We start from the raw sequence: 25,158 nt of genomic DNA on the forward strand, positions 1-25,158 counted from the left end.
ATATTGCAGTTTTTATGTGCCATTTCGCTGCCTTTTATTACATTCACTTATACGTTAATCGGTGGTGTACCATTCTGGGGACCAGTCTTTGTAAGTATTGAAATAAGCATTCAGTAACATATTTTACCTGTCTGTTGCATCTTTTTATTTTGTGTACAGGTTTAAATCAGAGATTTGTGCATTCGGTTCAGGGAAATCCAAACATACCCGCATTTGGGGGTTACAAGTGGGACCGAGTCCCACCATGTTCAGATCTCAAAATGAGTCAAACCTTAACTTTCCCTGATACCTCACTTGTTTTGGATTGCATACAGGCCTTACAGGAGATGGGATCCTGAGCGCCGGTCACATGACTACAACACCCATGGAGTGGGAACAGAACCTGTGACGAGCGCAGTAAGGGGATTCATTTTGCTCCCCCCCACCACCAGCATTCTGCTGCCGGGATCCTGGTGTCGGTATGCTGACAACCGGGATCCCGGCAGCCAGCATACCATACCCAACCCGCACACAGAAGAGTCCTTCCCTCATGATCATTTCAGGTGATCAGGTGCCATTTCACACAGGAGAGTATTTGGAGAGGGTGTGGGCATGGGCATATCTATAACCAGTGATGGGAATGTAGTGTACTTGGGTCCCAAGGGCGCTCGCACTACACATCCTGCACCCCACAACATTGTACTGCAGAAAAAGCGAGTGTGGGGGGTGGGGAATGAAGGCTGCACAGGGGCCCTCCCCTCTCTTGATGTGCCGCTGGGTAAGGGCTGGTAGTTGGTCTTAACCAGTGACATGCGGTGAGCTCAGGGCTGGAGAGGCACTGGCAGCTAACCAAATCCTCGCCCCCACATAAAGGGGAAGAAAAAAAAATGTAGTTCCCCCATACTCCACTAAAACCAGCACCAGGCAGAACCAGCCAGGGGGGAGTAATGCCATAGCAGGGGAGACACTCAGTGTGGGGTCCCCCTGCCATAACATTAATCAGCCCACTAAGCCAGTCAGCCAAGGGCTGGAATTCTTGGAAAGTGGGGCCCCCAAAAAATAAAAAGCAACAACCAAGCAACCAAGAAACAACCAGCCCTGGGCTGACAGCCCAGTGCTATGCCCCACACCCCTGGTGGCGGTTTGTACGGGGTTCATGCTATGATACTATTGTTCTTTACAGGCGGCCTACAGTTCCCAGCATTCCTGCCCCAGCATGCCGGCACTTGGAGAACCACAAGTGCCAGCATGCCCGGATATAAAGGGCCCGCTGGCACCTGTACTCCGTCTGTAAAAAATAAATAAGAATTTACTCACCGGTAATTCTATTTCTCGTAGTCCGTAGTGGATGCTGGGAACTCCGTAAGGACCATGGGGAACAGCGGCTCCGCAGGAGTCTGGGCACAACTAAAAGAAAGCTTTTAGACTACCTGGTGTGCACTGGCTCCTCCCACTATGACCCTCCTCCAAGCCTCAGTTAGGATACTGTGCCCGGAAGAGCTGACACAATAAGGAAGGATTTTGAATCCCGGGTAAGACTCATACCAGCCACACCAATCACACCGTATAACTCGTGATACCATATCCAGTTAACAGTATGAAACATAACTGAGCCTCTCAACAGATGGCTCATAACAGTAACCCTTTAGTGAACAATAACTATGTACAAGTATTGCAGACAATCCGCACTTGGGACGGGCGCCCAGCATCCACTACGGACTACGAGAAATAGAATTACCGGTGAGTAAATTCTTATTTTCTCTGACGTCCTAGTGGATGCTGGGAACTCCGTAAGGACCATGGGGATTATTATACCAAAGCTCCCAAACGGGCGGGAGAGTGCGGATGACTCTGCAGCACCGAATGAGAGAACTCAAGGTCCTCCTCAGCCAGGGTATCAAATTTGTAGAATTTTGCAAACGTGTTTGCCCCTGACCAAGTAGCAGCTCGGCAAAGTTGTAAAGCCGAGTCCCCTCGGGCAGCCGCCCAAGATGAGCCCACCTTCCTTGTAGAATGGGCTTTAACTGATTTAGGATGCGGCAGTCCAGCCGCAGAATGCGCCAGCTGAATTGTGCTACAAATCCAGCGAGCAATAGTCTGCTTAGAAGCAGGAGCACCCAGTTTGTTGGGTGCATACAGGATAAATAGCGAGTCAGTTTTCCTGACTCCAGCCGTCCTGGAAACATAAATTTTCAAGGCCCTGACTACGTCCAGTAACTTGGAATCCTCCAAGTCGCTAGTAGCCGCAGGCACTACAATAGGTTGATTCAAGTGAAAAGCAGATACCACCTTAGGGAGAAACTGGGGACGAGTCCTCAATTCTGCCCTATCCATATGGAAAATCAGATAAGGGCTTTTAAATGACAAAGCCGCCAATTCTGATACACGCCTGGCCGAAGCCAAGGCCAATAACATGAGCACTTTCCACGTGAGATATTTTAAATCCACGGTCTTTAGTGGCTCAAACCAATGTGATTTTAGGAAATTCAACACCACGTTGAGATCCCAGGGTGCCACTGGAGGCACAAAAGGGGGCTGAATATGCAGCACTCCTTTTACAAATGTCTGAACTTCAGGTAGTGAAGCTAGTTCTTTTTGGAAGAAAATCGACAGAGCCGATATCTGTACTTTAATGGAGCCTAATTTTAGGCCCATAGTCACTCCTGCCTGTAGGAAGTGCAGAAATCGACCCAGCTGAAATTCCTCTGTTGGGGCCTTATTGGCCTCACACCAAGCAACATATTTCCGCCATATGCGGTGATAATGTTTTACCGTTACATCTTTCCTGGCTTTAATCAGCGTAGGAATGACATCCTCCGGAATGCCCTTTTCCTTTAGGATCCGGCGTTCAACCGCCATGCCGTAAAACGCAGCCGCGGTAAGTCTTGGAACAGACAGGGCCCCTGCTGCAGCAGGTCCTGTCTGAGCGGCAGAGGCCATGGGTCCTCTGAGATCATCTCTTGAAGTTCCGGGTACCAAGCTCTTCTTGGCCAATCCGGAACCACGAGTATTGTCCTTACTCCTCGTTTTCTTATTATTCTCAGTACCTTTGGTATGAGAGGCAGAGGAGGGAACACATAAACTGACTGGTACACCCACGGTGTCACTAGAGCGTCCACCGCTATCGCCTAAGGGTCCCTTGACCTGGCGCAATATCTCTCCAGTTTTTTGTTTAGGCGGGACACCATCATGTCCACCTGTGGCCGTTCCCAACGATTTACAATCAGCGTGAAGACTTCTGGATGAAGTCCCCACTCTCCCGGGTGGAGGTCGTGCCTGCTGAGGAAGTCTGCTTCCCAGTTGTCCACTCCCGGAATGAACACTGCTGACAGTGCTCTTACGTGATTTTCCGCCCATCGGAGAATCCTTGTGGCTTCTGCCATTGCCGTCCTGCTTCTTGTGCCGCCCTGTCGGTTTACATGGGCGACCGCCGTGATGTTGTCTGACTGGATCAGTACCGGCTGGTGTAGAAGCAGGGGTTTTGCCTGACTTAGGGCATTGTAAATGGCCCTTAGTTCTAGAATATTTATGTGTAGGGAAGTCTCCTGACTCGACCATAGTCCTTGGAAGTTTCTTCCCTGTGTGACTGCCCCCCAGCCTCGAAGGCTGGCATCCGTGGTCACCAGGACCCAGTCCTGTATGCCGAATCTGCGGCCCTCTAGGAGATGAGCACTCTGCAGCCACCACAGCAGAGACACCCTGGTTCTTGGAGACAGCGTTATTAGCCAATGCATCTGAAGATGCGATCCGGACCATTGGTCCAACAGGTCCCACTTGAAAGATTCTGGCATGGAACCTGCCGAAAGGAATTGCTTCGTAAGAAGCCACCATCTTTCCCAGGACTCGCGTGCAGTGATGCACCGACACCTGTTTTGGTTTCAGGAGGTCTCTGACTAGAGATGACAGCTCCTTGGCTTTCTCCTCCGGGAGAAACACTTTTTTCTGGACTGTGTCCAGAATCATTCCCAGGAACAGTAGACGAGTTGTCGGAACCAGCTGTGACTTTGGAATATTTAGAATCCAACCGTGCTGGTGTAGCACCTCCTGCGATAGTGCTACTCCTACCAACAACTGCTCCCTGGATCTCGCCTTTATTAGGAGATCGTCCAAGTACGGGATAATTAAAACTCCTTTTTTTCGAAGGAGTATCATCATTTCCGCCATTACCTTGGTAAACACCCTCGGTGCCGTGGACAGTCCAAACGGCAGCGTCTGGAATTGGTAATGGCAATTTTGTACCGCAAATCTGAGGTTCTCCTGGTGAGGATGATAAATGGGGACATGCAGGTAAGCATCCTTGATGTCCAGGGATACCATGTAATCCCCCTCGTCCAGCCTTGCAATAACCGCCCTGAGCGATTCCATCTTGAACTTGAATTTTTTTATGTATGTGTTCAAGGATTTCAAATTTAAAATGGGTCTCACCGAACCGTCCGGTTTCGGTACCACAAACAGTGTGGAATAGTAACCCCGTCCTTGTTGAAGTAGGGGCACCTTGACTATCACCTGCTGGGAATACAGCTTGTGAATTGCCTCTAGCACAGCCTCCCTGCCTGAGGGAGTTGTTGGCAAGGCAGATTTGAGGAAACGGCGGGGGGGGGGGGGGGGGGAGACGCCTCGAATTCCAGCTTGTACCCCTGAGACACTACTTGCAAGATCCAGGGATCCACCAGTGAGCGAGCCCACTGATGGCTGAAATGTTTGAGGCGGCCCCCCCACCGTACCTGGCTCCGCCTGTGGAGCCCCACCGTCATGCGGTGGACTTGGAAGAAGCGGGGGAGGACTTTTGCTCCTGGGAACCTGCTGTTTGTTGCAGCCTTTTTCCCCTACCTCTGCCTCTGGACAGAAAGGACCCGCCTTTTCCTCGCCTGTTTCTCTGGGTCCGAAAGGACTGTACCTGATAAAACGGCGCTTTTTTAGGCTGTGAGGGAACATGGGGTAAAAATGCTGACTTCCCAGCTGTCGCTGTGGAAACTAGGTCCGAGAGACCATCCCCGAATAACTCCTCACCCTTATAAGGCAAAACTTCCATGTGCCTTTTGGAATCTGCATCCCCTGTCCACTGCCGAGTCCATAAGCCTCTCCTAGCAGAAATGGACAATGCACTTATTTTAGATGCCAGCCGGCAGATCTCCCTCTGTGCATCTCTCATGTATAAGACTGAGTCTTTTATATGCTCTATGGTTAGGAGAATAGTGTCCCTGTCTAGGGTGTCAATATTTTCTGACAGGGAATCTGACCATGCAGCGGCAGCACTGCACATCCATGCTGACGCAATAGCTGGTCTAAGTATAATGCCTGAGTGTGTATATACAGACTTCAGGATCGCCTCCTGCTTTCTATTCGCAGGCTCTTTTAGGGCGGCCGTATCCGGAGACGGAAGTGCCACCTTTTTAGACAAACGTGTGAGCGCTTTATCCACCCTAGGAGGTGTTTCCCAACGTGCCCTATCCTCTGGCGGGAAAGGGAACGCCATTAGTAATTTTTTAGAGATTACCAATCTTTTATCGGGGAAAGCCCACGCTTCTTCACACACTTCATTTAATTCTTCAGATGGGGGAAAAACTACGGGTAGTTTTTTCTCCCCAAACATAATACCCTTTTTAGTGGTACCTGGGTTTATATCCGAAATGTGTAAAACCTCTTTCATTGCCTCAATCATGCAACGAATGGCCCTAGTGGACATTAGATTAGACTCATCGTCGTCGACACTGGTATCAGTATCCGTGTCGACATCTGCGTCTGCCATCTGAGGTAGCGGGCGTTTTAGAGCCCCTGATGGCCTTTGAGACACCTGGGCAGGCACGAGCTGAGAAGCCGGCTGTCCCGCATTTGGCATGTCGTCAAATTTTTTGTGTAAGGAGTCGACACTTGCACGTAATTCCTTCCATAAAACCATCCACTCAGGTGTCTGCCCCGCAGGGGGTGACATCACTTCTATAGGCATCTGCTCCGCCTCCACATAATTTTCCTCATCAAACATGTCGACACAGCCGTACTGACACACCGCACACACACCGGGAATGCTCTAACAGAGGACAGGACCCCACAGAAGCCCTTTGGGGAGACAGAGAGAGAGTATGCCAGCACACACCAGAGCGCTATATAATGCAGGGACTAACTGAATTATGTCCCCTATAGCTGCTATAATATTTACTGCGCCTAAATTTAGTGCCCCCCCTCTCTTTTTTACCCTTTTCTGTAGTGTAGACTGCAGGGGAGAGCCAGGGAGCTTCCTTCCAGCGGAGCTGTGAGGGAGAAATGGCGCCAGTGTGCTGAAGGAGATAGCTCCGTCCCTTTTTCGCTGACTTTTCTTCCGCTTTTTTAAGGATTCTGGCAGGGGTAATTATCACATATATAGCCTCTGGGGCTATATATTGTGATTGTTTTGCCAGCCAAGGTGTTTTTATTGCTGCTCAGGGCGCCCCCCCCCCCCCCCCCAGCGCCCTGCACCCTCAGTGACCGGAGTGTGAAGTGTGTATGAGGAGCAATAGCGCACAGCTGCAGTGCTGTGCGCTACCTTGGTGAAGACAGAAGTCTTCATGCCGCCGATTTTCCGGACTTCTTCTTGCTTCTGGCTCTGTAAGGGGGACGGCGGCGCGGCTCCGGGACCGAACACCAAGGCCAGTTCCATGCGGTCGATCCCTCTGGAGCTAATGGTGTCCAGTAGCCTAAGAAGCCCAAGCTAGCTGCAAGCAGGTAGGTTATCTTCTTCTCCCCTTAGTCCCTCGTTGCAGTGAGCCTGTTGCCAGCAGGTCTCACTGTAAAATAAAAAAACTAAAATATACTTTCTTTCTAAGAGCTCAGGAGAGCCCCTAGTGTGCATCCAGCTCGTCCGGGCACAAAAATCTAACTGAGGCTTGGAGGAGGGTCATAGTGGGAGGAGTCAGTGCACACCAGGTAGTCTAAAAGCTTTCTTTTAGTTGTGCCCAGACTCCTGCGGAGCCGCTGTTCCCCATGGTCCTTACGGAGTTCCCAGCATCCACTAGGACGTCAGAGAAATATTAAAATAAAACACACGTTTAAAAAAAAAAAAGTTTTATTAGTCAGGGTCTTCACCTGGGAGGCGGCGGCCTATAAGCTCTTTTGCATGGCCGTCACCCTCCCAGGGCTTCTGGCGTCTTCACCTGGTGGGCAGCGGATAAGCACTTTTGCATAGCCGCCGCCCATCCAGGACTTCCACGGCGTCTTCTATCTTCAGGAGCTCTTCACTGCTCCTCCTCCACCGTCGGACTGACGCCGCTTCCTCGCACTGACTTAAATAAGTCAGCCGGAGGGGGCGGGGTGATGACGCGGCGAGCCGTGATTGGCTCAAGGCAGCCATCTTGCATTTCAAAAATGACGCTGAGGTGCCATTTTTTAAACCGGTACCGCTCCACTGCCAAACTCAGTATTAGCGGCAGGCAGGGATCCCAGATCCCTGCCTGCCATTCTGCAATCACCTCCGCCACGTCCCGCCGCCACTGACGCCCGCGCCTATGCTGCGCCTATGCCGCGCCCACACAATGATGACAGTGGATCCAGTGACGGATCTGCTGGCCAATCACTCTGGCTTCACTGACAGGGGCGTGCTTTCATGGGTTGAAAGCACGTCCCTGTATCAAGGCGACACTTTAGTAGGTGCCGCTTTGCACTTGATTTTCAATGGGCTTTTACAGCCAGTAGCATGGCCCCACCTCTGCCTGCCCCCCACTCCAGCTCCTTTCCCATTGATAACGGGAGGCACCACTATTGGTGCCTCCCAAACTCATTTTAACTGTAGTAATGATTAGATTAATATAAAAGAGATACCTATGACACAGAATTTGTCATAAATATCTTCTTTGTATTATTTTAATCATTAATGACAGGGGAGACACGGCCTCCCCTGCCTGCACGTCCCTGGTCTTAACATACTGCCATTAGGAGGACAGAGAGCTGTAATAGGTTGTTGAAGTGGGTGGGATGGTTGACTGCAGAAATCTTTGCAAGTATGAATGTTGTATTTGTTTGTCAGACACTAGTAGCACCTGCAATCCAGTGCTGGAAAAAGCCTGTTGTGTATGTTTGTTGATGTGAACTTGCACTTGTTCTTCACTAGGCTATCTATTTACATTGCAGTATTACTAATGTGTATGAGGCATACTTGCCTACCCTCCCAGAAAGGCCGGGAGGCTCCCGAAAATCGAGTGGCCCTCCCAGCCTCCCGGAAAGGTGAGCAAGTGTCCCGCTTTTACCGGCTGCCCCCCAGTTTTCTCAGCACTTTCTAGCGGGGCGGGGCCACGATGATGCGAATATGGGCCCTCATTCCGAGTCGTTCGCTTGGTATTTTTCATCGCATCGCAGTGAAATTCCGCTTAGTACGCATGCACAATATTCGCACTGCGACTGCGCCAAGTAATTTTACAATGGAGATAGTATTTTTACTCACGGCTTTTTCATCGCTCCGGCGATCGTAGTGTGATTGACAGGAAATGGGTGTTACTGGGCGGAAACAGGCCGTTTTATGGGCGTGCGGGGAAAAACGCTACCATTTCCGGAAAAAACGCAGGAGTGGCCGGGGAAACGGGGGAGTGTCTGGGCGAACGCTGGGTGTGTTTGTGACGTCAAACCAGGAACGACAAGCACTGAACTGATCGCAGATGCCGAGTAAGTGTGGAGCTACTCTGAAACTGCTAAGTAGTTTGTAATCGCAATATTGCGAATACATCGTTCGCAATTTTAAGATGCTAAGATACACTCCCAGTAGGCGGCGGCTTAGCGTGAGCAACTCTGCTAAAATCGCCTTGCGAACGATCAACTCGGAATGAGGGCCATGATGCCAAGCCCCCGGATTGCTCTCTCTTTCTCCGCCGGTCACATTCATGGAATGCCCACATTGCCACCACACACACCCCCATTAGCTTACCACGCTACAGCCTCCGGGAGGAGGGTGCAGCAAGGTAGACATCTATAGTATGAGGGCAGAGACAATGTGATTTCAAGATTATTTGTCCATAATTTACTGTGCTGTATCTGAGTGAGCTGCACCACACAAATACAGATTTTTTTTTGATTTTTTTTTTGTTAAAAACACATTTCAAGTCTTTTGAAATAATATGATTAAACTTTATTTATTATAAGAGTGTTTCAGAGAGGCAGCGTATATTGCTGTACTTATTGTTCATGGACATGTCCACACCAGCTACACCCAAAAAGTAACATTTTGCTGGTGTTAAAAAAATAATAATAAGTCTTTTAGAATAATTTAATCTAAATCATATTTCTCTAACGTCCTAGTGGATGCTGGGGACTCCGTAAGGACCATGGGGAATAGACGGGCTCCTCAGGAGACAGGGCACTTTAAGAAAGAATTTGGATTCTGGTGTGCTCTGGCTCCTCCCTCTATGTCCCTCCTCCAGACCTCAGTTTGAATCTGTGCCCGGACGAGCTGGGTGCTACTTAGTGAGCTCTCCTGAGCTTGCTAAAAAGAAAGTATTTTGTTAGGTTTTTTATTTTCAGAGAGATCTGCTGGCAACAGACTCCCTGCAGCGTGGGACTGAGGGGAGAGAAGCAGCCCTACTCACTGAAGATAGGTCCTGCTTCTTAGGCTACTGGACACCATTAGCTCCAGAGGGATCGTACACAGGATCGCACCCTTGGTCGTCCGATCCCGGAGCCGCGCCGCCGTCCCCCTCGCAGAGCCAGAAGACAGAAGCCGGTGTCAGAAGCAAGAAGACTTCCAAATCGGCGGCAGAAGACTCCAGTCTTCATATGAGGTAGCGAACAGCACTGCAGCTGTGCGCCATTGCTCCCACACTAAACCCACATACTCCGGTCACTGTAGGGTGCAGGGCGAATGGGGGGGGGGCGCCCTGGGCAGCAATTAGGTACCTCTTGGCAAAAAGTAGCATATATACAGTTGGGCACTGTATATATGCATGAGCCCCAGCCATTATTTTACACACAAACGCGGGACAGAAGCCCGCCACTGAGGGGGCGGGGCTTCTAGCTCAGCACTCACCAGCGCCATTTTCTCTCCACAGCTCCGCTGAGAGGAAGCTCCCCAGGCTCTCCCCTGCAGAATCACGGTAGAAGAGTGTAAAAAGAGAGGGGGGGCACATAAATTTGGCGCAAAAGCAATATATACAGCAGCTACTGGGTTAACACTAAGTTACTGTGTGACTCCTGGGACATATATAGCGCTGGGGTTTGTGCTGGCATACTCTGTCTCTGTCTCTCCAAAAGGCCTTGTGGGGGAACTGTCTTCAAAAAGAGCATCCCCTGTTTGTGTGGTGTGTCGGTACGCTTGTGTCGGCATGTTTGACGAGGAAGGCTATGTGGAAGCAGAGCGGGAGCAAATGAATGTGGGGTCGCCGCCGACGGCGCCGACACCCGATTGGATGGATATGTGGAAGGTTTTAAATGATAATGTTACTTCCTTGCATAAAAGGTTGGATAAAGCTGAAGCCTTGGGACAGCCGGGGTCTCAACCCATGCCTGATCCTATGTCGCAGAGGCCGTCAGGGTCTCAGAAGCGCCCACTATCCCAAATTGTTGACACAGATGTCGACACGGATTCTGACTCCAGTGTCGATGGCGATGATGCAAAGTTACAGCCTAAAATGGCTAAAGCCATCCGTTACATGATTATAGCAATGAAGGATGTGTTGCACATCACAGAGGAAACTCCTGTCCCTGACAAGAGGGTTTATATGTATGGGGAAAAAAGGCAAGAGGTGACCTTTCCCCCTTCACATGAGTTAAATGAGTTATGTGAAAAGGCTTGGGAATCTCCAGATGGAAAACTGCAGATTTCCAAATGGATGCTTATGGCGTATCCTTTCCTGCCAACGGATAGGTTACGCTGGGAATCCTCCCCTAGGGTAGACAAAGCTTTAACACGCTTATCCAAGAGGGTAGCCCTGCCGTCACAGGATACGGCCACCCTAAAAGATGCTGCGGATAGAAAGCAGGAGGGTATCCTGAAGTCCATTTATACACATTCAGGTACCTTACTAATGCCGGCGATCGCGTCGGCATGGGTGTGTAGTGCTGTAGCAGCATGGACGGATACCTTATCTGAGGAAATTGATACCTTAGACAAGGATACTATATTGTTGACCCTGGGGCATATTAAAGACGCTGTCCTATATATGAGAGATGCTCAAAGAGACATTTGCCTACTGGGCCCTAGAATAAATGCAATGTCGATTTCGGCCAGAAGGGTCCTGTGGACTCGGCAATGGACAGGCGATGCCGACTCGAAAAGGCACATGGAGGTTTTACCTTACAAGGGTGAGGAATTGTTTGGGGACGGTCTCTCGGACCTGGTCTCCACAGCTACGGCTGGAAAGTCAAATTTTTTGCCATATATTCCCTCACAGCCTAAGAAAGCACCGTATTATCAAATGCAGTCCTTTCGATCACAAAAAGGCAAGAAAGTACGAGGTGCGTCCTTTCTTGCCAGAGGCAGGGGTAGAGGAAAGAAGCTGCACAATACAGCTAGTTCCCAGGAACAGAAGTCCTCCCCGGCTTCCACTAAATCCACCGCATGACGCTGGGGCTAAACAGGCGGAGCTAGGCCCGGTGGGAGCACGTCTCCGAAATTTCAGCCACAAGTGGGTTCACTCCCAGGTGGATCCCTGGGCTATAGAGATTGTGTCTCAGGGATACAAGCTGGAATTCGAAGAGATGCCCCCTCACCGTTACCTCAAGTCGGCCCTGCCAGCTTCCTCCTTAGAGAGGGAAATAGTGTTAGCTGCAATTCACAAATTGAATCTTCAGCAGGTGGTGATAAAGGTTCCCCTCCTTCAACAGGGAAGGGGTTACTATTCGACCATGTTTGTGGTATCGAAACCGGACGGTTCGGTCAGATCCATATTGAATTTAAAATCCCTGAACATATACCTGAAAAGGTTCAAGTTCAAGATGGAATCGCTCAGGGCGGTCATCGCAAGCTTGTAAGGGGGGGATTTTATGGTGTTCTGGACATAAAGGATGCATACCTTCATGTCCCCATTTATCCACCTCATCAGGCGTACCTCAGATTTGTGGTACAGGATTGTCATTACCAATTCCAAACGTTGCTGTTTGGTCTCTCCACGGCACCGAGAATATTTACCAAGGTAATGGCGGAGATGATGGTGCTCCTGCGGAAGCAAGGGGTCACAATTATCCCATACTTGGACGATCTCCTCATAAAGGCGAGGTCCAGAGAGCAGTTGCTGATCAGCGTAGTATGCTCTCGGGAGGTGTTACAACAGCACGGCTGGATTCTAAATATTCCAAAGTCGCAGCTGATTCCTACGACTCGTCTGCCCTTCCTGGGCATGATTATGGACACAGACCAGAAGAGGGTTTATCTCCCGATGGAGAAGGCTCAGGAGCTCATGACACTGGTCAGAGGCCTATTAAAACCAAAACAGGTGTCGGTGCATCACTGCACGCGAGTCCTGGGAAAGATGGTGGCATCATACGAGGCCATTCCATTCGGCAGGTTCCATGCGAGGACCTTTCAGTGGGATCTGTTGGACAAGTGGTCCGGATCACATCTACAGATGCATCGGCTGATCACCCTATCCCCCAGGGCCAGGGTGTCTCTCCTGTGGTGGCTGCAGAGTGCTCACCTTCTCGAGGGCCGCAGATTCGGCATTCAGGACTGGGTCCTGGTGACCACGGATGCAAGCCTCCGAGGGTGGGGGGCAGTCACACAGGGAAAAAACTTCCAAGGTCTGTGGTCAAGTCAGGAGACTTGCCTTCACATCAATATCCTGGAACTAAGGGCCATATACAACGCCCTACGTCAAGCGGAGACCCTGCTTCGCGACCAACCGGTTCTGATTCAGTCAGACAACATCACCGCAGTGGCTCATGTGAACTGCCAAGGCGGCACAAGGAGCAGGGTGGCGATGGCGGAAGCCACCAGAATTCTTCGCTGGGCGGAGAATCACGTAAGAGCACTGTCAGCAGTGTTCATTCCGGGAGTGGACAACTGGGAAGCAGACATCCTCAGCAGGCACGACCTCCACCCGGAGAGTGGGGACTTCATCAAGAAGTCTTCACGCAGATTGCAACTCGGTGGGAACTGCCGCAGGTGGACATGATGGCATCCCGCCTCAACAAAAAGCTACAGAGGTATTGCGCCAGGTCAAGAGACCCTCAGGCGATAGCTGTAGACGCACTAGTGACACCGTGGGTGTTCCAGTCGGTCTATGTATTCCCTCCTCTTCCTCTCATACCCAAGGTGCTGAGAATCATAAGAAAAAGAGGAGTGAGAACAAAACGCGGCTGCGTTTGACGGCATGGCGGTTGAACGCCAGATCCTAGCAGAAAAAGGCATTCCGGATGAGGTTATTCCTACGCTGATAAAGGCTAGGAAGGACGTGTTGGCTAAACATTATCACCGTATATGGCGAAAATATGTTGCTTGGTGTGAGGCCAGGAATGCCCCTACGGAGGAATTCCATCTGGGCCGTTTCCTTCACTTCCTACAGTCGGGAGTGACTTTGGGCCTGAAATTGGGTTCCATTAAGGTCCAGATTTCAGCCCTATCCATTTTCTTTCAAAAAGCACTGGCTTCTCTTCCTGAAGTTCAGACGTTTGTAAAGGGAGTGCTGCATATTCAGCCCCCTTTTGTGCCTCCAGTGGCACCTTGGGATCTTAACGTGGTGTTGAGTTTCCTGAAGTCACACTGGTTTGAGCCACTCAAAACGGTGGAGTTAAAATATCTCACGTGGAAGGTGGTCATGCTATTAGCCTTGGCTTCGGCTAGGCGTGTGTCAGAATTAGCGGCTTTGTCACATAAAAGCCCCTATCTGGTTTTCCATATGGACAGGGCAGAGTTGCGGACTCGTCCACAATTTCTGCCAAAAGTGGTGTCATCTTTTCATATGAACCAACCTATTGTGGTGCCTGTGGCTACTCGTGACTTGGAGGATTCCGAGTTACTAGATGTGGTCAGGGCTTTGAAGGTTTATGTAGCCAGAACGGCTAGAGTCAGGAAAACTGAGTCGCTGTTTATCCTGTATGCATCCAACAAGCTGGGTGCTCCTGCTTCAAAGCAAACTATTGCTCGCTGGATCTGTAACACGATTCAGCAGGCTCATTCTGCGGCTGGATTGCCGCTTCCAAAATCAGTGAAAGCCCATTCCACAAGGAAGGTGGGCTCTTCTTGGGCGGCTGCCCGAGGGGTCTCGGCATTACAGCTTTGCCGAGCGGCTACTTGGTCAGGTTCAAACACTTTTGCAAAGTTCTACAAGTTTGATACCCTGGCTGAGGAGGACCTTGTGTTTGCTGCAGAGTCATCCGCACTTTCCCGCCCGTTTGGGAGCTTTGGTATAATCCCCATGGTCCTTACGGAGTCCCCAGCATCCACTAGGACATTAGAGAAAATAAGATTTTACTTACCGGTAAATCTATTTCTCGTAGTCCGTAGTGGATGCTGGGCGCCCGTCCCAAGTGCGGACTTCTTCTGCAATGCTTGTATATAGTTATTGCTTAAATAAGGGTTATGTTTGGTTGCATCAGGGTTGATCTGATGCTCCGTTGTTGTTCATACTGTTAACTGGGTAAATTTATCACGAGTGATACGGTATGATTGGTGTGACTGGTATGAGTCTTACCCTGGATTCCAAAATCCATTCCTTGTACTGTCAGCTCTTCCGGGCACAGTTTCTCTAACTGAGGTCTGGAGGAGGGACATAGAGGGAGGAGCCAGAACACACCAGAATCCAAATTCTTTCTTAAAGTGCCCTGTCTCCTGCGGAGCCCGTCTATTCCCCATGGTCCTTACGGAGTCCCCAGCATCCACTACGGACTACGAGAAATAGATTTACCGGTAAGTAAAATCTTATTTTTTTTCCAAGAGTGAGGGTTTCAGAGAGGCTGCATATATTATTGCACTTAGTGGTTGCAGGTGTGTTCCCATCAGCTGCACCCCAAAAATAAGATGTGGCTAGAGGATATATTTTTTCTGGTGTTAAAATAAATTTCAAGTTTTTCATAATAATTCAATTTAAGATACATTTTTTTCATAAAGGCAGTGTATTTTACTGTACATGGGGGGACATTTACTAAGCAGTGATAAGAGTGGAGAAGTGAGCCAGTGGAGAAGTTGCCCCATCAACCAATCAGCAGCTCTGTATAATTTTATAGTATGTAAATTATAGATGTTACTTCAGTGCTGATTGGTTGCCATGGGCAACTTCTCCACTGGCTCACTTCTCCACACTTATCACTGCTTAATAAATGTCCCCCTTTTTGGCTGTGTCCCCGTCAACTGTACACCAAAAATAAGAAGTGCCAATAAAGATTGGAAAGGATTGTGCCGGGTGCCCTGACCACCCACCGCCTGTCACTCATTTTGTAATTTCATCATTCTGGGATGTGATCGCAAATAGAAAGTCCGTGCATGCACTTTGCGGACTTCGTGCATGCGCGGACGGACAAAAAACAGTCATCTGCGATTTTGCCAGTTTTACAACTGCTCCTGAACTAGGCCCACTGGGGGTCATTCCGAGTTGATCGTAGCTGTGCTACATTTAGCACAGCTACGATCAAGCACTCAGACATGCGGGGGGATGCCCAGCACAGGGCTAGTCCGCCCCGCGTGTCAGTCTTGCCCCCCCACCCACCCTGCAGAAATGCAAAAGCATCGCACAGCGGCGATGCTTTTGCATCTCAGGAGTTACTCCTGGCCAGCGCAGCTCCTGCGGCTGGCCGGGAGAACCTCTTCGCTGCCCCGGGTTGCAGCGGCTGCGTGTGACGTCACACAGCCGCCGCGGCCCACCCCCACAATGGTCTGGCCACGCCCACGTTGGCCAGACCGCGCCCCCTATACGGCGGCTTAACGCCGCCGTCCATCCCCCTCCCGCCCAGAGACCGACTCTACCTCAGAGGCGATCGCTAGGCAATGACGGCAGGCATGCGCCGGCGCACTGCGGCACCGGCGCATGCGCAGTACCAACCCGATCGCTGCGCTGCGATAAACTGCAGCGAGCGATCGAGTCGGAATGACCCTCACTGTACTGTACTAAATTGAGTGAATGCAGGGAGGGACATGAATATTGACAAGATGCTGTCCATAGCTCAGGAATTGATATCTTTAGGACTCCAAGTCGATGACGTACGGTGTCGGACTGGGGCATGAAGGGCCCACCGGGGGAATGCGGCTATAGGGGCCCATGATTAAAGGTGTAGCCAGGTTCCAGTGGGGGCGTGGCCAGCCACCACAGAGGCACAGTCACAGGCATTACTGTGTGTGGTATACTATATCACGGGCATTGTGGTATGTGCTATAATGTATCAGGGGCATTGCAGTGTGTAGCATAATGTACAATGGGCATTGCGATTCCTGTCATCATGTGTCACAGGCATTACTGTGTGTGGTATACTATATCACGGGCATTGTGGTATGTGCTATAATGTATCAGGGGCATTGCAGTGTGTAGCATAATGTACAATGGGCATTGCGATTCCTGTCATCATGTGTCACAGGCATTACGGTGTGTGGCATAATGTGTCAAAGGCATTACGGTGTGTGTCATAATGTGTCACAGGCATTACGGTGTGTGGCATAATGTGTCGGGGGCATTACAGTGTGTGCATATTGTGTCATGTGCATTGTTGTGTGTGGCATAATGACTAAGGGCCATTGCAGTATGTGGCATAATGTATACTGGGCATTACTATAAGGAGGAAAAATGACAAATAATGTAAGGGGCATGAATCAGGATTATTTTTCTGTCCTGTAGTGGCCAACGTCTGGGCGTGCAGGTTGCAAAACTGGGGTATAGGAAGTCTTTTCCTGCAATGCCACACCCCTTCATGCGAAGCCACGCCCATCCCAACAAAGCCACACACCCTTTTTGCGCCGCGCGCTTGGCTTGGGGGAGAACAACTTGGTGGTTTTGGCTTGGGGGAGAACAACTTCTAGTTACGCCACTGGCTGTGGTGTATTGGCAACGACAACTGCAGTTGGAACGGCCGGCACCACTGACTGTTCATACATTGCCCTGCATATCTGCATATTATCTTATCATACAGCACACACTGCCAGAGTCGTACATGGGGAAGAAGCAGTATCAGTGCACATAATGTGTGCTGATACCACTTCTCCCCATAATGGAGGCTCATACATTTTCCCCTAATCGCAATCTCAGATTTACCGGTATATTCACATCATATTCAGGTATGAAAATCGTGATTTCACCACCTGTCTTACATTTGTTTATTAGGTTATCCATAGAGCTAAACCTTTCAGTACACCTAATTCAGTAGTATGTGTGAGCTCCATACTGTATCTATCATTATAAAGCACTCTGAATAATATGTGTCATTCCTGTTTTATACCTTATAGTACATCCTCGCTGGATCACTGTCAATTGCAGCTCAGAGAAACAACGAGGTCTGCCTGGTGAGTTATTCCTGAAAACAATTGGACATTTAATTGGTTACGTTTAGAGATGTGCACCGGAAATTTTTCGGGTTTTGTGTTTTGGTTTTGGATTCGGTTCCGCGGCCGTGTTTTGGATTCGGACGCGTTTTGCCAAAACCTCCCTGAAATTTTTTTGTCGGATTCGGGTGTGTTTTGGATTCGGGTGTTTTTTTTTTAAAAAACCCTCAAAAACAGCTTAAATCATAGAATTTGGGGGTCATTTTGATCCCATAGTATTATTAACCTCAATAACCATAATTTCCACTCATTTTCAGTCTATTCTGAACACTTCACACCTCACAATATTATTTTTAGTCCTAAAATTTACACCGAGGTCGCTGGATGGCTAAGCTAAGCGACACAAGTGGCCGACACAAACACCTGGCCCATCTAGGAGTGGCACTGCAGTGTCTGGCAGGATGGCCCTTCAAAAATATAGTCCCCAAACAGCACATGATGCAAAGAAAAAATGAGGCGCACCAAGGTCGCTGTGTGACTAAGCTAAGCGACACAAGTGGCCGACACAAACACCTGGCCCATCTAGGAGTGGCACTGCAGTGTCTGGCAGGATGGCACTTCAAAAAAATAGTCCCCAAACAGCACATGATGCAAAGAAAAAAAGAGGTGCACCAAAGTCACTGTGTGACTAAGCTAAGCGACCCAAGTGGCCGACACAAACACCTAGCCCATCTAGGGGTGGCACTGCAGTGTCAGACAGGATGGCAGATTTAAAAAATAGTCCCCAAACAGCACATGATACAAAGAAAAAAAGAGGTGCAATGAGGTAGCTGTGTGACTAAGCAAAGCGACCCAAGTGGCCGACACATACACCTGGCCCATCTAGGAGTGGCACTGCAGTTTTCTAGCGAGAGGATGAGTGCTACCATCCTCATGTGAATCTGAACCACTAGCCATGAACATAGGCCAGGGCCTCAGCCGTTCCTTGCCACTCCGTGTCGTAAATGGCATATTGGCAAGTTTACGCTTCTCATCAGACGCTTTCAATTTTGATTTTTGGGTAATTTTACTGAACTTTTGTTTTTTGGATTTTACATGCTCTCTACTATGACATTGGGCATCGGCCTTGGCAGACGACGTTGATGGCATTTCATCGTCTCGGCCATGACTAGTGGCAGCAGCTTCTGCACGAGGTGGAAGTGGATCTTGATCTTTCCCTATTTTAACTTCCACATTTTTGTTCTCCATTTTTTAATGTGTGGAATTATATGCCAGTATCAATAGCAATGGCCTACTACTATATATACTGCGCACAACTGAAATGCACCACAGGTATGGATGGATAGTATACTTGACGACACAGAGGTAGGTAGAGCAGTGGCCTTCCGTACCGTACTGCTATATATACTGGTGGTCACTGTCAGCTAACTGCAAAACTAAAATGCACCACAGGTATAGAATCTAGATGGATAGTATACTTGACGACACAGAGGTAGGTAGAGCAGTGGCCTTCCGTACCGTACTGCTATATATACTGGTGGTCACTGTCAGCAAACTGCAAAACTAAAATGCACCACAGGTATAGTATCTAGATGGATAGTATACTTGACGACACAGAGGTAGGTAGAGCAGTGGCCTCCCGTACCGTACTGCTATATATACTGGTGGTCACTGTCAGCAAACTGCAAAACTAAAATGCACCACAGGTATATAATCTAGATGGATAGTATACTTGACGACACAGAGGTAGGTAGAGCAGTGGCCTTCCGTACCGTACTGCTATATATATACTGGTGGTCACTGTCAGCAAACTGCAAAACTAAAATGCACCACAGGTATAGAATCTAGATGGATAGTATACTTGACGACACAGAGGTAGGTAGAGCAGTGGCCTTCCGTACCGTACTGCTATATATACTGGTGGTCACTGTCAGCAAACTGCAAAACTAAAATGCACCACAGGTATAGAATCTAGATGGATAGTATACTTGACGACACAGAGGTAGGTAAAGCAGTGGCCTTCCGTACCGTACTGCTATATATACTGGTGGTCACTGTCAGCAAACTGCAAAACTAAAATGCACCACAGGTATAGAATCTAGATGGATAGTATACTTGACGACACAGAGGTAGGTAGAGCAGTGGCCTTCCGTACCGTACTGCTATATATACTGGTGGTCACTGTCAGCAAACTGCAAAACTAAAATGCACCAAAGGTATAGAATCTAGATGGATAGTATACTTGACGACACAGAGGTAGGTAGAGCAGTGGCCTTCCGTACCGTACTGCTATATATACTGGTGGTTACTGTCAGCAAACTGCAAAACTAAAATGCACCACAGGTATAGAATCTAGATGGATAGTATACTTGATGACACAGAGGTAGGTAGAGCAGTGACATTCCGTACCGTACTGCTATATATACTGGTGGTCACTGTCAGCAAACTGCAAAACTAAAATGCACCACAGGTATAGAATCTAGATGGATAGTATACTTGACAACACAGAGGTAGGTAGAGCAGTGGCCTTCCGTACCGTACTGCTATATATACTGGTGGTCACTTTCAGCAAACTGCAAAACTAAAATGCACCACAGGTATAGAATCTAGATGGATAGTATACTTGACGACACAGAGGTAGGTCGAGCAGTGGCCTTCCGTACCGTAATGCTATATATACTGGTGGTCACTGGTCTGCAAAACTCTGCACTGTACTCCTCCTATATAATATACTGGTGGTCCCCAGTACCCACAATAAAGCAGTGTGAGCACAGATATATGCAGCACACTGAGCACAGATATGGAGCGTTTTTCAGGCAGACAACGTATACTGGTGGTCACTGGTCAGCAAAACTCTGCACTGTACTCCTCCTATATAATACTGCTGGTCCCCAGTCCCCACAATAAAGCAGTGTGAGCACAGATATATGCAGCACACTGAGCACAGATATGGAGCGTTTTTCAGGCAGAGAACGGATAAAACTGGTGGTCACTGATCAGCTAAACTCTGCACTGTACTCCTCCTATATAATACAGCTGCTCCCCAGTCCCCACAATTAAGCAATAAGCACAAACGGAGAGGACGCCAGCCACGTCCTCTCCTTAACATTTCCAATGCACGAGTGAAAATGGCGGCGACGCGCGGCTCCTTATATAGAATCCGAATCTCGCGAGAATCCGACAGCGGGATGATGACGTTCGGGCACGCTCGGGTTAACTGAGCCATACGGGAGAATCCGAGTATGCCTCGGACCCGTGTAAAATGGGTGAAGTTCGGGGGGATTCGGTTTCCGAGGAACCGAACCCGTTCATCACTAATCCAAATATTCCGAAATACAGAATTTTTTTAGTGAAACCTTTGTTTTCTGATGGCTCAATGTACACAAACTTTGTTTAATACACACAGTTATTAAAAATATTGTATTAAATGTAGAGATGAGAGGGTTCGGTTCTCCGAGATCCGAACCCCCCCGAACTTCACCTATTTTACACGGGTCCGAGGCAGCCTCGGATCTTCCCGCCTTGCTCGGTTAACCCGAACGCGCCCGAACGTCATCATCCCGCTGTCGGATTCTCGCGAGATTCGTATTCTATATAAAGAGCCGCGCGTCGCCGCCATTTTCACTTGTGCGTTGGAGATTGAACGGAGAGGACGTGGCTGCGTTCTCTCCCTGAAAAGCTCCGTAATCTGTGCTCAGCGTGCTGCAAATATCTGTGCTCAGTGTGCTGCAAATATCTGTGCTCAGTGTGCTGAAAATATCTACGTTCTCTGCCTGAAAACGCTCCATATCTGTGCTCAGTGTGCTGCAAATATCTGTGCTCAGTGTGCTTTATTGTGGGGACTGGGGACCACCAGTATAATAGTAGAACAGTACAGTAGGCCATTGCTGTATCTTGCAGCTCTGTGTCACTGCAAGTATTCATTCCATATCTGTGCTGCATTATTGTTAGCAGTATATAGTAGGACAGTGCAGCATTTTGGTGACCAGCAGTATACATATATAGTACAGTACAGTAGGCCATTGCTGTATCTTGCAGCTCTGTGTCACTTCTAGTATCCTGATCAGTGCTCAATATCTGCTGCATTGTTGTGACCAGTATGTATACTGTACTGTGCGACGTGTGTTATACACCTGGTGATTATACATCCTGTAATCAGTACTGAGCGATGTGTGCGATACAGTACAGTATATAGGGTGTATAATCCCCAGGTGTATCTCACACATCACACAGTACAGTGTATAGGGTGTATAATCCCCAGGTGTGTGATGTGTGAGATACACCTGGGGATTATACACCCTATATTATTATTATTATTATTATTATTATTATTATTATTATGCTTTATTTATATGGTGCCACAAGGGTTCTGCAGCGCCCAATTACAAAGTACATAAATAATCAAACAGGAAAACAGCAACTTACAGTTGATGACAGTATAGGACAAGTACAGGGTAAATACACATAGTTACATCAGCAGATAACACTGGAATAAATATCAGGTGGCAGAAGACTGCTGGATGTGGTACAGTTGAAGATTATTAAAGTAAGACAAAGGATACGCACATGAGGGAAGAGGACCCTGCACGTGAGAGTTTACAATCTAAAGGGGAGGGGTAGACAGACATGGGTGACACGATGGGGTACATAGAGAATGTGGAACAAAGGGTTAGGATGAGATCTGGCTGGGTTTGGTGAAGAAGTGGACCCCCAGAAGGCACAAGTCAATACTTAACGTTGAAACATTTTACTGGGCTATGCAGGAGAAAATTAAAAATAGGGAAAAAATAAATAAAAAAAAAGAATCAATAACTTCTACCGCTTTCAAAAAGATCAATGGAAGCTGAAATAATGGACAACTACCCCATGGAAGCCAGATGCAGTATACCAAACAGTACTTAGCAGAGTTAGGAATGAGTGCTTATGAAATACAGTAACATTTTGTCATAATATTTCAGAAACTGCATGGCTGGTCTCTTGCACTCTTTTGCTCTAATACACCACCTGCTTTAGGATTTATATTCAAAAACATTATGTCTCCATAATCCCAAAAACGTCAGTCATCTTGGAAAGTTGTTTGTTCCTTTGTAAGGGAAAGAGAACAAACATTCTCAATCAACGGTTTCTCAATTTCTTTTTCCTCTGGGAAGGGATTGTTGATTCACAGGAATATCTGAACATTTCTGTAATCAGAAAGCAGCGACTTTCTACAAATGTTTACGAATAATTCCAGTGATTTTGTCATTTTCTTCCAGTGATTTGGACCAAAAATACCATTGATTAGAATGAATAATTCCAGTGATTTTGTCATTTTCTTCTAGTGATTTGGACCAATAATACCATTGATTAGAACGAATAATTCCAGTGATTTTGTCATTTTCTTCCAGTGATTTGGACCAATAATACCATTGATTAGAACGAATAATTCCAGTGATTTTGTCATTTTCTTCCAGTGATTTGGACCAATAATACCATTTATTAGAACAAATAATTCCTGTGATATTGAGGTGTTTGCGTTGCTTAGTTTAGCTGTCCAGCGACCACAGTGCACCTCTTTTTCTCTTTTCTTTGCATCATGTGCTGTTTGGGGCCAATTTTTGAAGTGCCATTCTGTCTGACACTGCAGTGCCCCTCCTAGATGGGCCAGGTGTTTGTGTCGGCCACTTGTGTCGCTTAGCTTAGTCACACAGCTACCTCATTGCGCCTCTTTTTTCTTTGCATCATGTGCTGTTGGGGACTATTTTTTTGAAGTGCCATCCTGTCTGACACTGCAGTGCCACTCCTAGATGGGCCAGGTGTTTATGCCGCCCTCTTGGGTCGCTTTGCTTAGTCATCCAGCGACCTCTGTGCAAATGTTAGGACTAAAAATAGTATTGTGAGGTGTGAGGTGTTCAGAATAGACTGGAAATGAGTGGAAATTGTGGTTATTGAGGTTAATAATACTATAGGATCAAAATTACCCCAAAATTCTATGATTTAACCACTTAACTGACGATTTATTTCGGGAAAAAAATGCTCCAAAATTGTTGGGTTTTTTTTTATTAGTGAATTAGGTGAAGAACATGAATTTAACCCTATCCCAAATGATTTTAGTTTAAAAAAAAGGAAAAAAAATTTTTTTTTTTTTAATTAAAAAATAAAATAAAAATCCCAAACATCGAAACATCGATCGGGAACATCGCGACCATCGGAACATCGGGAACATCGCGACCATCGCGGCTTTCATTTTGAAAGCCGAGACAGCCTCAAGTTATGCAGAGGGGGTCTGGGGGCAGCTAGGGAGGGTTTATTTACACTCCCCAGCGGCTCCCATTGTCTGCAGCTGCTGGAGGGGACAGATCCTGCCGTGCTAACCGGTCAGCAGTGATCGGCAGCACGGCAGACACGGGGAGAGTGCAGGGAGGGGGAGGGACCTTCCAGTCCCTCTGACAGCAGCAGCGGAGGGAAGTTTCTCTTCCTTGCCGCTGCTAACACTCTCTATCTGACTGGTCGCATCCCGTGCGACCAGGTCAGATAGAGCACTTGCAGGCATAGTCGCATCTGATGCGACCATGCTAGGCAAGTGGCTAAGCTGTTTTTGAGGGGGTTTTGAAAAAAAACACCCAAATCCGTCAAAAAATTTTCAGGGAGGTTTTGCCAAAACGCGTCCGAATCCAAAACACGGCCGCGGAACCGAATCCAAAACCAAAACCCGAAAAATTTCCGGTGCACATCTCTAATTAAATGACCTTCAGGCTGTGTATATAAGGTGTATATGCAACATAAATGCATTATGTGCTTAGACTTGGATCCCATCACCATGATATCTCATTATGGTAAGCAAATATTCCAAAATACGGAAAAATCCCATATCCAAAATACTTTTGGTCCCAAGCATTTTGGATAAGGGATACTTAACCTGTATAACTAGTGATGCACATATTATTTTATTAACTCTCCTTAAATTACAGGCATGTGCACGGAAAACAAGGAAACCTTGTCAGTAGTAAAATAAGAATTTGCCTTTATGTCCAATTCTGAATTAGGTGTGTGCACTTATGGGTAGGGCCCTCTTACATGTTTTTCTGTTATTACCTAGTCTTGCTTAATTTGGGAGGCAATCACTTTGTTTGGGTGGTGGTCCATGCCACCACACGAGGGGGAATAGATTAGTCACCACTGGGCCCAAAGCGTGGCGAGTACAGCGAGGCCGTAAGGGGACGCGCTGCGCTTGCTGGCGGTATGCCGGAAGTGAGGATGCTGGCGTCGGCCTGTTGTCCGCCGGGATATCATACTGATTCCCTTTGTTTCTATATTGTTACCAATTGTGCTTTGCAATGGAACATGCTGCCGCTATGGTAGTAAATCTAAGAAATAAAAAGGTCAAATGTGGTTTCAAGTTGGAGGGAATAGGCCAGAGTGTCCCAATGATGCACTGCAAAATTTGGTAACTATAACAAACAAACCAGAACAATCAGGAGGCCAGGCACTGCTGGGTCTCACAGGTACCATGGTGTACGCTCCGGCCTAATATATTAAATAGAAAACACTTTATGAAAGTTGATATACTGCAGACTAGCATGCAAGAGCTTGGAATTAAACATTTCAATTATATCAAGTATCTAATTCAGGGCAGTGTATTACAGTGTACAGTATTACAGTAACTCAATGTTTATTTGTGTGCCTAACTTCTTAATTAAATGACCTTTCTGTTGTTTTTTTGTAGGTCAAAGGCTCACTGGCCTTTACTATCATCTCATCATTTACCAGTTTCATTGGAATAGTCCTAAACATCATAGATTTTGCTTTTATGAATGATAACTGTTATGATGATTATGGATACTATG

At 47.8% G+C, this 25,158-nt stretch overlaps 1 long non-coding RNA gene across 1 annotated transcript; it reads left to right on the top strand.

The window, feature by feature from the left end:
- On the top strand, window positions 1-25,158 carry LOC135057525 (uncharacterized). The gene is made up of 3 exons (XR_010244179.1): window positions 1-90; window positions 17,297-17,353; window positions 25,038-25,158. It is a non-coding gene; the product is annotated as an uncharacterized LOC135057525 (long non-coding RNA).

Source organism: Pseudophryne corroboree, chromosome 3 (genome assembly GCF_028390025.1).
Source record: "Pseudophryne corroboree isolate aPseCor3 chromosome 3, aPseCor3.hap2, whole genome shotgun sequence".
In the NCBI taxonomy this organism is placed as follows: domain Eukaryota; kingdom Metazoa; phylum Chordata; class Amphibia; order Anura; family Myobatrachidae; genus Pseudophryne; species Pseudophryne corroboree.